A 13,560-nucleotide genomic window follows, 5' to 3' on the forward strand; every position below is an offset into this window, starting at 1 on the left:
CTCTTGACATAATGTGCAGTTAAACCGTGACAATTCTTGCCACAGGATATTTCGGTTGCCAAAAGATTAGATGAGTTCAAAGGGATTAAATAAATTGCTTCTGTGTCCCAGGGAGTCCCTGAACCACAAACCGTGGGAGGCCACAGGGGTATCCCAGAGCAGCGCACTGTACGCGCCGTCTGTTCGCGTGCTCCTCGCGGGGCACTCGCCGTCACCCAGCATTGGAGGCAAAGTAATGGGTTCCCCTCCGTCTGCTCTTGAGTTCAGTTTTTGTTCTAGGTGCCCTAAATGCCTGTCATTTTATGGTATTCAAACTTATTTCTGTAACTCCAGTCATTCAAATTTTGATCTTAACTTTGCATCATCGAGTTTATTTCACCAGGACTTTCCCGCTCTTTGTTTTAGGGTCGTTGTTTGTCTATGAAAACACAGCTAATATTGACCTCTATATATATATATATAAAGGAATTCCTTTTGGAATTGGAATTCCAATACATTCCTTTATGTAATGCCATTTCTTTTGCCCAGATCCCTGCCTACCTTACAGTTTCTTTACTGTTTGAAAAAAAACTGCAATTTATTCACCATTGCTCCTTGTCAAAACAGAATCTAAATACACATTGACTTCTTGAGTTATAACTAAACTGGTATTAATCATCACTGCATGGCAATCCCGTATTTTCACACTTATATTTTATGTTTGAAGAAAATTTTGATCTTTAGCAGCTGTTGGAAAATCTATTGCAGGTTGATTTTTCTTAATCTGTTCTTACTTCTTCTGACCTCTACTAAAAAATTCTTCAGAAAACCGGTTCTACTATTTTATTTTTTTCTGGCAATCTCTTCACTTCTTTCAGGTGTTTTCCCTACTCTACCAGCGGGGACTTGAACAAAGGCTTTTGACAAAACTCTCTTGCCAGGTAAAACATTCTTATCCAAAGAAATTTCCTCCAAATTCAAGACTCTGCACTTCTCCATTCAGTTGACCTCACTACTATGCTAATTAGTTCCCTTAGGTGACATCCATACTACTAAAGCAAATGCCCCAAGAATATTCCCATGCTACATAGCAGGGAATAGCCTGCATCTATGCGAGCAACCTCTCCCTCACTCCGAAACGTTGTGACGACACACCAACTGCCTAATGGAAATGATTGCTGGGATATTTGAATTCCTAAATTATCCAGGAGGGTGCTTGGTTGGCAGGAGTCAAAAGTGCACCAGTGCCCATTGTAACAGTTTAGTGGGATAGATGGTCAGTCTGGTGCCTGGAGACAGGTCAGGTGCTGTTGTATTTGTTACTACGGACACAGAATTAATGTATCGCAGTCCAAAACAGAGACTCTTAACCATAATACAAGTTAGTATTCTTAGGAATTTCATTACTTACTCAAATTAACGCTTGACAACGATGACTTCTAGGTGATTCATTGATCCTGGAAATATCCAAGGGTTTAACACCCGTTTTAATGCTAATCTCGACATTTTCCTTTCATTCTGCATCCTAAACATGCTAGATTACACTCTTCATGCACTTAAGCTGTTTTTCTTCTGTCTGTCTCCTTCTGTCCTCATTTCACAGTGACTGTGGAAAATAAACTCTGAAGCTGTCTCAGAAGACTGCTATTCTGGATTCACTGCCAAGCTCAAAGAACACTGGTAGCAGAGACTGCCCTCTACGCAAGATGTCTTAAACATCTTCATGTCAGTCTAACTTTCTTCTTTATAAAAATCTTTTGATGAGACTTAGAAATCACCAGGGAAATCTTAATTGACAAAAGCAGGTGGAGGAAGAATCTGGTAAGAGATTTTCACTGTTCAATTTAGATACCAGGCAAACTGAACTTTGAAAAGATAGGAAGACAATTCATAGTAAAAACTATGCAGATGCTTTCACCAGCCTGAACTACTTTTATGTGCCATGTCTGCGGCCTGAAGTGAGTTTTTTTTACCAGTATAAGAAAAAGGAGTATTATCTTTTTCTTTTTTTTCCAGGGAAGCTGCAGAGTAAAGATAGGCAGCTAAACAGATAAAAGAAAGGTTCCAAGTTCAAATATCTTACTATTCTCAGTTCTGAATACAAATATTTGTACATGGTGCCAAGTAATAGCCCAGACATTACCACGGATGATACCATGGAGGTATATATTTGAACCAGATCTGAGAATTTTCTATTGGCACTTTGGTTAAGGCCATTTATGCAGCTCTATAAATCCAAGACAAAAAGTATTATTCTTATCGCAATAATCTATCATTTTACCTATTTAGAGATAAGGGTAGATGAACTTTTGAGGTGAATGTCATACAGATTATAATGCAGTAGATGACTTGGTTTTAGGAGTTCATAAAATATCTTTTTGCATTACATCAGCAGAACTCATTTTTCCCAAGGTAATATTTATTTTAAATAGATGAGTAAGTAGCTCTCATTAAGAGGTAGGGCAGTACACTAATCATAATTTCCTTTCAAGGATTCTTCTAAAGAATATCGTAATTAAATCAGATCTCAAGTCTGAATCAGCTTGAAGAAACAACAGAAAGATTAACTCCATATTTAGTGAATTTTGCTGCACAATTTATTTAATAAAATCTCCAGATAAACATTGAAATTACAGGCCTGACTACAATTTAATGTTTCTGGAAAAAAAGACACTTTACATGGCTGATTGAACATGAGCACACAGACAAATGGAACAGGAAAGGTCTTAACATGGAAAGGTTTTATTTTATGGCTTCCCTTATTGTCATTTACACCACCACTAACATGTAAAACACCACAAAGGGCAATCCTTCTTGCAGAGGATATAGATGCTTCTAGCTCAGTCATGCCAGTCATGCCAAGAAACTAATTTAAGAGCTCATTTTTATACCATTTTTGAGCTTGATTTATTGTTCCAACATGGATTTGAAACTCAAGGAGGTATTACATTTTGACAGCGACTACGTGAAGAGTGGAAAAAGGGAGAAACATATAAAAATACTTATTTGGCAAAAGAGAGAATAATTCAGGAAGTTGCAGGTACTTGCAAAATAAGCATTTTATGCTTGCAGCTGCATTTCTCTCTGAAACTTAAAGGATGAGCTTCCCCCCCCCCAAAAAAAAAAAAAAAAAAAAAAAAGGAAATATCCCAAGAAGCAGCTATTATTCTAAATAAAATCAATAGCATAAGATGCTCACAAGAAAGATCTTTTTTTCCCCCATCTGTCAGCATTAGAGCAAAAATTGAGTTGAAATACATAGTATCATCAGGTGGAAATTGCAATCTGTATTTCTGTATCTTATTCCATGCTCTACTTTTTTATTAAGAAAATTCAGAATCAAAGATTCAAGTCTTAATATTAAATACAAAACCAAATAGAGTATACATTCACACCAACACAACCAGCCTGCAATGTCTTACAATATTTTATTTCTCCTATGCTTTCTTCAGTTATAATCTTTTATCATCAGTGTTCTAACTCTGATGCTAAAGACTTCACTTTAGAGTGTTATAAATATTAAATTCTCTGTAAAACACTGCATATGCCTCCAGGTATTACATAAATTAAATATTGTATCTGAATGTCATCATTAATCATGGCTACCTAGGGAATGTTATCTGGTTACAAAACAGGTTCCAATATAAAGACATAAACACAAAGTCTAGAAGATTTAAATCATACTAGCCATGAAGATCTGAGAGGAATTAAGACAAGAAGTGGCCAAGCATCTACCCATACGAATGATAGTATCTGCAGACAGTTTCAGAAATACATCTGTAGTGTTCCACGCATCATCTTTTTGCTCCTAAGAGGAAGAAAAATGGTGTGCAAGATGTTTCAGACACAAAGACAAAAACGGACAAAAAATCACATTAAAATCAAGTAACAATTCTAGCTGGTTTCTAAGCCAGGTTTCAGACTTTGAAAGAGAGGGAAGAATAGCAACTTGTAATGGTGATGGAATGCCACAGTAGAAGGACACTGAATATGAATTCACATCCATTTTGTACCAATCAAAAAAAACAAACAACAACAAAAAAAAAACCCCACAGCCCTAAGACTGCAGGGTTTGAAGACATTACTGAAAGGAAAAAAATACCATGCTAGTCTGTTTTCTAAACAAATTTTCTTTGTGCCTTTCATCACATGTTCTATACCAACATTTACATACTTGCACAGAATTCAGTAAGAGTCTGATCCTGCAAAAATATCTGTGTAAAAAGACCTCTGAACTTTAGAATAGGATTACCTACTCAGGAGAAGACAACAGCAGGACAAAAAAGCCACCACTTAGTTTCTGCTTCCATTGAAGGATGCTCTGAAGCAACTCAGTTTTTAAAAGGTATTTTTTTCCAAACAGAGATGCTTTCCACAAATACTAGGCATTATTCTTTTAAGAAATAATATATTAAGATTTTTGCCATTGATCTGTGAGGCTATAGCTGTAGCACAAACAAAAATGTACAAACCAAATGAACAGTCAAAACCACACGGAAGTGAAATCGGACAGAAATATCTGGAAGTATCTATTATACACAGCTATTTCACCATCTATCTACACCAATAGGGAACATTCTCCAGGGTATCCACCTGCCTTCGATGAGGTCAGCCAATGTGATCAGAGCATGGAATAGCAGAGGATGATTACAGAGAGATGACTGGGGGCTTGTTTGTTTGTTTTATTAAAAGCTGTAGTGAAAGCAAAACAAGTAAATAAAATATTTTGCAAAAAAATGCAAAACAAACAAAATTTCACCTAAATCCTCCTGCAACAGTTTCTCATACCTTTCTTCTCTGCTATAACATAAATCATCATATATTTTCAATAGAAAACAGCCAGTATCTTAAAAAAAAATACTAGCTTGTCTGATAATGCACATTTCCCCTCAGTAAACTTTTTACAGAATCTTTTAACCAGTTTTAGTTAAAAGCTTTTAAAAAAAAAACCCTGGAGAATATTATCAGCAAGGAAAGTAAAGGAAAATAATTACTCTAGACAGTTATTGAAATATTGATTTTAAAATACAAAGCAAGCCAACTGAAAGGAAATGTAAACTCCCGTTTTAATGTTGATTTGATGTAGGCAGCCAGAATGGGACCTGGACTTACCTAAGCAAGAAGCCTGGCCCATGACAATCTCACAAAGTAGCCAAAAAAAGCTAATATATGGAAGCTGGCTAGGTCTACACGTTATATGCCAAGGGTTGTATACACTGTCTACACTCATTATGACACATTTCTATAGTTCCGCTGTTTCACAAAATCTTCTGACACCCTGCCAGTTTTTTAAATGAAATGAGAACTTAAGTTCTATTACATTTACTAATCAATGTCATATTTTCAAACCATGGCTTTATAACCCATTCCATAGTCCCAATTAAATTTGTTCTGCTTTCTTTTGTCCACTCTTCCATTCCTACTGTTTCTAGTAAGACACAGCCTTAGCACAGATATTAAAAAGAAAAAAAAAAAAAAAAAAGAAGAAAATTGTAGATCAGCTGCTGTTCTCACACTGTATGTTTTGCATTAATGTAACTTCAATTGCTTGTATTACTTCTAAATTAGGCTTGTGTACATTATCAAAGGATATTAAAAATTGTAAATAGCATTATGGCATTATTTGTACATATGTTATTATGCAGGTGCTTACTGAAACTGCAGAAAAATTCCTCAGCAAGCCAATAACCTCTGATTTACATAGCATACTGTGACATGTATGGACATGGAAAGACTGTCCACAAAGCAGTACAATGGCAGGTAGCATCTTCTCAAATAAATAATACTTATATTCTCATGATCCTGTCTACTGGGAAGCTTACAAGTTTTCTTTAATGAAAATATACAATGTCGTAATTCATATTCTTAAAAGAGTGACACTTTTGCCCTGTGAGAAAAATCTCCCTAAAATTGTTCACCCAGCCAAGACGGCTGTGCTTAATTTTCTGGAGTGATGTAAAATGTTGCTTCCTCTATGCTGAGAAAGATCTATATTACATTATGCAATTTTTCAATATTATATTCTGAATTTGCAGTATACTGGTGGGTGGAGTTCACTGAAGGAAAAAGCTTTTCAAACACCGTTGATAGGGGAAGAAGGGGGCAGATATTCCCTTTGGCATCACATTAAGAGAGGAGAAAGAACCTTTGCATCCTGACCTTGCTAACAATTCAAACAGGACTAGCATTAGCGCAAGTGCAGCGATCCCAGGGGAGCTATCTTCATGACTGCATCCAGACAACTGGAAGGTTCAGACCGGTTCCTGCTCAGTTAGAAAGAGCAGAGCTTCCCTGGACTTCAGCGAGGCAGGATCCAGTTGAAGTGCACGACCTCGCTCTCCTCAGAGCAATCTTTGACCCTGCTGTTGTCTGAGAAAGGTTCTTTAAGAGACATGAGTCACTGGACATATTCAACAGCTGAATGACTGTGTACGACTCAGGCAACATCTCAAAACAGCAGGCGGTGTATGCAATGTTATTTTTTTCTCGATGTGCTAAAATCTCTCCTAAATGATAAAAGATCAAAAAGTAAATTACAAGTATAAAACTACAAAGGTCTCCTATAGAAAGCAGCTTATACAACAGACTGAGCAGAACTGATGAACAGCTCTCAGATCTAATCATGGATCTATAATATTGAAGAAAAATATATTAATATTAGTATTTAGGTCTTCTAAAATAAAAAAAAGAGCATAGAATGAAAACAAGTAGATTTATGCTAAAATATTCCTGTAGAAAAACAAGTACTTTAGCTATACAGTCATCAGGATGAAGAAAAACTGTCGAGTAAAATCCTGCTCTCACTTCATCAATTTTGAAAAAAAAAGTTTATGACATGATTTATTTTTATATTTTAAAACTGTAGATTTAAAGAACACGGTAATGCTACAGATACAGCCTATACATAGCAATTGTCTGAGAACTGCCTGCCACGTCTGCACTGTGGAAGTGATTGCCTACAGCTTCTAACTACGTTTATCTATGCCACTAAAAATAATATAAAATGCGGACAGAATTCTTCCACAGCACCGTAGCAGTATGCATTATTGCACAATGTGATGTAGTATCAAGCCCTGTGGATACCCAGAATTTTGTTCTGGAGACATTAACTTCCTTCAGAGATTTTGGTTCAGAAAATCAAACAATAGCTTACCAAGTTTTCCTCATATTTTTTCATATAGTGCTAGAGTTAACTATAGCATCTCGGATCAACTGTATTTATTTTTAGATAGGTAAGACACTTTAATATGAAAAATCAGACATATACATGTATATACGTAAACCTCATCATCCCTGCTAAAGAAGTGAGAGGCAATGGTGCATGCTACAGCTTTCATTTTTAGATGTAACTTGACCCTTTTGTGCAGGTTAAAGGCAATGTGGAACAGCTTTTTTCTCACTGAAATTCTGCAGAACATAATCCTGTAAATGAGAACAAAGACCATCTCAGGGTCTAAATCATGAAGTTACAGAACTCATTGGTGACTGAAGCCTATGAGACTATCATACTATCTTATGGAAAAATAAGATTCCGTATTTGCTCAAAGTAATGGTGATAAGGCACTGGCTTACGGGTCTCCTCTAACTACTTGTGCTACTGTGAATTATTGCTGTAGTTGTAATCTTTTTCAAGTATGAAATCCCAGCCTTATCCAGGTCAGCACTAGTTTGACTGCTGCATTACCACATGCATGTATGTACGTATACGTATACATACATATATATATATACACACACATACTTATATATATTGGAAAATCCACCATCTTCATTTTCATACACCAGTGACTCTGCTTATTAACTAGAACACAGTAGGTGAAACTGAATCATAAATTCTAAGTGTAACCCATGTCAGCTGAGAAGTCACTTAGTTCCAAATTTATGGAAATAGTCTTCTAATAGTTTTGTGAAATTAATAAAAACAAATATAAAAACAACCATCCAAGTAAAAACCATGAAGGTAGTTTATATTATTGTATTTTTAGTCACTCTGACAGCACAAAAACTATATAATCTTTCAAAACTGGAAAAATAGTTCCATGACACAAATATCCCACAATTTACAGTATCAGGCAACCCAAAATGAATCTATGAGTTAGACTGAAACTCTTAAGGAAACCAATAGTGGAAAAATATTATTATCTTATTTTTAAGCACACTATTCAGTGATAGATCTGTAATTAAAGGATATATAACTTGACTTCTTTACTTGCATTTTCTTCTTAACTCAGAGAACAGAGTGCTGAAGGACAGGCAGTAACAACACAACTTGAAAACTGGATAAAGAGTTGTCATGTAAAAGCATCCAAACAGATTCTAACAAAATGTTCTTTGTGCTTCAGTAAGACCCACATCAGAAGGACTCTGGGAAGTCCCCTTTTAAGAAACTCCTACATGCATGAGACTCTGGAAAAAGATTTCATTTTCCAATTTTAAGAGTTGCTTACTAGAAAAACAAAAGAATTATAATTTCAACATTACATTGACAGTGGGCTTTAAAATGGAAAAAAATAACTGCAAGTTTATTTTCTACCCTACGGAAATAGGGATAGACTCTTTTTGGACGTTCCTTTGCCTTTTAGGATTAAGGGGGACAGAAGAATGGTGTGAAACTGCCATGCAATTCCTATCTCAGCTTTGCCCATCTACTTCCCTTCCGTGAGTGGAAAGAGGCAAAGGAGGCAGCCAGGTGCGGAACAGTCCATAGCACATGGGGCCCTCTGGAACCCATTTCTTTCGCATTTCCTCCACTTCCAGATATGAACTGAGTGAAAACAATTTTAAGGGGTTGGTTTATACGCTAATGTTTACTAGCCTTTGTCTTTTGGGATTAAAGGAGATAATGCTTTTCTTTTAGGTATAAGGGAAGCATTTTTCTCAAAACTGAGGTAAACACTGAGATGTTTATTGAGGTAGCCTAATTTTCACTTTCACTAGCAATTAGAGATGTACAAAGGAAAATGGTGCAGTAAATGATGCCACTTGAATTAAGGATCAGCCTGAGATGACCTAAGATATCTTCTCCACATTTATCATTTCTGATTCTCTTCCTTAACACAGAGGCCAGATGCAATGAGCCATAACAAACATTTTGAATGACTGACAAATTAATTTAAAAAATTATGATCAGCATTATATACAGCAATTATATTTTTATCTGTTGACTCAGCTAAAAAGTATGTATTAGAACTAACTGAATGTAGTAGGGTAAGAGGAAAAGAAAGCAAGCACATCATGTAATATGCCCCAACTTTAAGGTTAGGGAGTGTGGTAAGGCCTCATGACCCATAAACATCAAAACCACAGTAAAGTTAGATTTGTAATTCAAAGAACTCTCCTATTGTATCTTAGAGTGTTCTACTTTTTTTTGTTCCTGTTTACAAAAATCCTCTTTTAAAGAAGGTTTATTTTTTTCTAATATCATGACTGCGTAAATTATATGTTAAAGTACTAAATGAATCTAACTTGCTCTGAAATTGTAATCAGTTGATACATTAAGGAAGCTCTAAAAATATGACTTATTACAAATATTACAGTCATTTGCAGCTATGAAGAGTTGATATCCTCTAAATGCAAGTAGGAATTAATTAAGAATCTTCTGTTATGAAATTGTTACCACTTGAAGTTCCCATAGGTCCTTAGATAGTAGATACAGGCATGGTTATCTGTCTACTTTTTGGAGGAGAGGAAAGAAAGGAGGGGACAGCATTAAGGGCAGAAAAAAGAACAGTTTTATAATATTTTTACAATGGAGCTATCTGAAGCAGCTCCAAAGTTAGATTATTAGGAGGAATAAAAATAGAAACGAACCATTGCCCAAATTTCAGAAAAAGCAACCAGAGGTATAGACTAAACGGAATTCATCACATAGATGTCATTTTTGCATAAAATTGCCCCATTCTATCTTACATATATATGTAGTGCTGTATATTACGTTTAAAAACCAGGGAAATGCCAGGGAAAATCCTCCAAATTAAGTCCACAGTTATTGGCTAAATTTTATTCAGAGTACTTGATACAATATGAACTCCTAAGATAATTTGGACCTGATAAGTCTCTCACAGTAATTTTTTGTGAAATCATGGCAGGATGAACGAAACTATTTAATAAACACTAAAACAGATCTGAGTAGCCTGATATCCAAGTAGCAGATATCACCCAGTACGTAGCTGCTCCTGATTCTATTTCGCTGGTGACAACAAGAGAATAATACTATATTCAGATACTCAATTGCACCAAAAGATAGCTGAAATAATGTATTTGTACTTTAAAAATACAATTATGTAGGCACTGTTCTTGGTGTAAAGATGTCACCCACATCTATCAGCCGAAGAGGAGGAAGTTCCTGAGACACACTCTCTATTAAAATGTTGCACATTTAAAATAGAGTTGAACCTTTCATATTGTAAATCTCTTCAAGATCAATCTGTTTGCTATTACAGCAAACAGTTTGTTATAGATCTAGATTTATAATAGCAATGCTACTAATATATACCTAAAACATGTGCCATTTCTCAGGTCCTTTTCCTGGTTTAAACACATTTAAAATATGTTGAAGTAAAAAATTACTAGTCCAAGGAATATCTGACAGCTTTTCAGTAGAGTTACTGAATAGATACCTTATGAGCACACCATTCTACCACACTGCCAGTATAAATATGACCATGAAGGTTACATTCCAGAAATACAATTATATTATTGGCAAGAAAGTTACATTACTTTGTTTAGTGATAATGTAAACTACAATAAATCTACGCTTGACTGACAAGATAATTTTGTGGAAAATTCATTTTCTCCTTACAAAACTCAGGAAATTTCATGTCTAGGGGGCCAAACAGGTTTTCTATATGTAAAACCTTATGAAAATACATTTATAATGAATAAGAAAACAGATTTCAATAATACTAAACAGACATTAAGGGTCTTTTGCCTTTTTTAAGAAGTTTTTTTATGTATGATTGAAGTTTATACAACACTCCAGAAAAGCCATCATGTGTTAGATTTAAAAATAAAATCAGAAGCATTTTCTGTCATATAGGTATACATGAAAAAACGGGAACATTAACGTCTTAAAAAGTGTATGTCCAGCTTTGTACCATTACTCATTTAACAAAGCGGAAAATAAGATACTGTACTGTAAACAAAAAGCTACAGTAAAGGACATTTTGAAATTTACACAAGATTAAGTTCATAAACAGTTTGGTTGCTCCATAACAGTTTTCATATAAAATGAATAAAAAACCCTTGGACAGCTTTCATCACTCTTGACTACTTTTTCACTTAAATGCACACAGACATACTTTATATAGCAATATACTGATGTACTGTAACATGGATATTAAGCTATGATTACTGTTTTTTAACTGAGATGTGTATTATCCAATCAATATTATCTGTAATTGAAATACTCATACATTATGTATTCCCATCATGTTGTTAAGTATAAAAACATGAAAATATAACTTTACATTATTTCAGTTATATACACCAGTTCAGGCTTGACAAAGATCTTTTTACGCTACGATTTTTAGAGGAATAAGCCCAGAGGTACAATAAATAGCTTTCCACTGTATACAGTAATGCAATTCTACTTTCCAAAAAGTTTAGTTTACCATATGAATATGATTTCAGTTTGGTCATTCTAGCATTGAACATTAAAAATCAGAATGCATTCCCCAACATTCCTGATAGGGAGTAATGCACAGAACACCTACGGATTACTTCAAAAGATGCATCAAGAAATAGTTTAGTTTAATTATGGGGAAGTTACTGATAAGTTTGTCTGGTATCGCGAACACTGTAAGTATCTTTCAGACTGACAGCAGTGAGAATATATACTGTGCTCACATGCTCGCAGAAGCTCAGAGCTTGTACCATGAGAAGAAACTTAAACTTTTTGATAAATGCTCTGTCTCCTCTGGTGTTCAGTAAATATTTTACTTAAGCCTAAGAAATGGATTCCAACTAAAACTGCAAGTCTTATCTCAAATTTTACTTAAGTCTAAAATGAAATAAGAGAATTACTGATACTGCATGAAGCATAATGTATCTTTTCTTCATTCACAATGCACAAAAATGGAAGCTTTTCAACTAAATGTATGGTATTTTATCTACAGGGAAAGCAAGAGAAATATTATTTTGGTTTGTTTTGCATTAGCATTTAAATTAATGTTATTGCACCCTTCCTAGGATTCCTTCTCACTTGTAAGTAGAGCTATGGTCTTTAAATACATATAATTAAAATGTATGATAACTTCAGATTGCAAAGAATATTCATAATGAATAAGTTTCATGTAAGCTCTTATATTTCATCAGTACAGACTTATAACTGATTTCAGTTATTATTGTTTTTAATTTAAAAAGACACTGTCAAGGTATTTTTTCGTAACAAGAAACATTACTAGGTACTGCTTAGAATTGAAAACTGCTTCTTAAAGGAACAATTTTCAGATCTGTTTGTTTTACATTTTTAAATACTATTTTATACTTTTTTAGTGCGTGCCATTTAACAATTATTATTGATAGTCTTCTCTCTCTGTACATATCTTATGAGCACAATTGTAAAAAAGCTGAGATAGGTATGAACCAAATCTTTGGATTGTACGTCCCTGTGCTTCAGAGTTAAGAGGAATTGGACTCCAAATCAGCACCCGACTCCCATGAGTTGGTAGGAATTACCACTCTAACCTAGAACATCCTTGATCTTTAGAGTTCAAAATGTGTATTTGGGCATTACAGCTTCGGCTCTTCTATAGAAAAAAAAAAACTGTTGAACAGATTCAAATGAGCTGGGGATGTCAACACTGCCAAAAATTAATACACTGACCCAACCTTGACAGTGTCCTTTTAGATGCAAGACTGTTTAGAACCCAGCTGCAGCTAGTAAAATTAATGGAACCACTTGCAAATAAAACCATAGAAAAAAGTTTATTTCAAATGTCAAGCATTGGCAAGTATTTGATATTAACACCAAATGTTAAAGAATAGGATATACAGCAAAGTTTTAATAACAATATTAAATTATAAGTATTGACCTTTTTTTTTTCTCTTCTCAGCATTACGTATTTGGCTTTGAAAAATATGGAATTGATGTCTTAAGCCTTATTTTGATATTCCACTTCCCCGCAGTCTAAATTCCTTTTTTTTCCTTTTTTTTTTTCTTTTTTCCTTGTTTGTCATATTCAACCATTATGGAAGCAAATTTATTTAAAAGCCAGTTTTTGTTTGTGAAAATACCTAAAAATATTTTTTTCATTTTAAATGTTTTTTTTTCTTATAAAACATGTCACATCTTGATGCAATTGATGTCAAGTGTGCTTAAGTCAGTATGAACCAAGGGACTAACAACAGTGGCTGCAGAAACTGGTGTGTTGCCTGTACAACGACTTCAGTTAGATTACAGTACTTCCATGTTAGCTGTGCATGTCAGTCAAGCTTCATCTTGAACTCGTGTAGAAAATGGTGTTGTGTTTTGAACTAAGCATTCATTATAATCCAAGATGAACTCCACAAATATAAGAATTCTTGGCTGAAAGAAAAGTCTTCAAGATACTGGATGCCTCTCACCACTTGGACAATAAA

Source organism: Rhea pennata, chromosome 4 (assembly GCF_028389875.1).
Source record: "Rhea pennata isolate bPtePen1 chromosome 4, bPtePen1.pri, whole genome shotgun sequence".
Lineage (NCBI taxonomy): Eukaryota > Metazoa > Chordata > Aves > Rheiformes > Rheidae > Rhea > Rhea pennata.